Raw genomic sequence first — 345 nt, 5'->3', positions numbered from 1 at the left:
TTGTTTGTTTATTTTTACCAGGCTTCAGTTAGCTTTCTCTGACAGTAAAGTGGCAGTTATACAGTTAGTTATAAAGGTTTGCATATTTACCTGCTTCCCTGTTCTCTTAAAAGACTAATAGAGGAAATTGACCCTAACATGAAATTTCAGCAAGACTTTGTATATATATAAAAAAATTCAATGTCATTTTTAACGTACTTTGCCTTTTTCTAATTCTCACTGTAGGTTAAAAAAGAAATAGAATAAAATCAAAAAAAGGAAAGAAAAATAAAAATTACATAATCTTTCATATCAAAAATAATAGTTAGTCAAATAGAATGCACAATTTCAATTTGTTGAACTGGC

At 27.5% G+C, this 345-nt stretch overlaps 1 protein-coding gene across 1 annotated transcript in view; it reads right to left on the bottom strand.

Moving 5' to 3' along the window:
• The window catches only part of TRIM77 (tripartite motif containing 77), a gene marked incomplete at its 5' end in the record, with an annotated part of 11,436 nt that overhangs the window by 2,469 nt on the left and 8,622 nt on the right, over positions 1 to 345 (bottom strand). The gene's annotated exons all lie outside the window — the stretch shown is intronic.

Source organism: Galeopterus variegatus, unplaced genomic scaffold, assembly GCF_000696425.1.
Source record: "Galeopterus variegatus unplaced genomic scaffold, G_variegatus-3.0.2 Scaffold12987, whole genome shotgun sequence".
NCBI classification, from domain to species: Eukaryota; Metazoa; Chordata; class Mammalia; order Dermoptera; family Cynocephalidae; genus Galeopterus; species Galeopterus variegatus.
The sequence above is the reverse complement of the archived record's forward strand: the minus strand, read 5'-3'. Positions and strand labels throughout refer to the sequence as shown.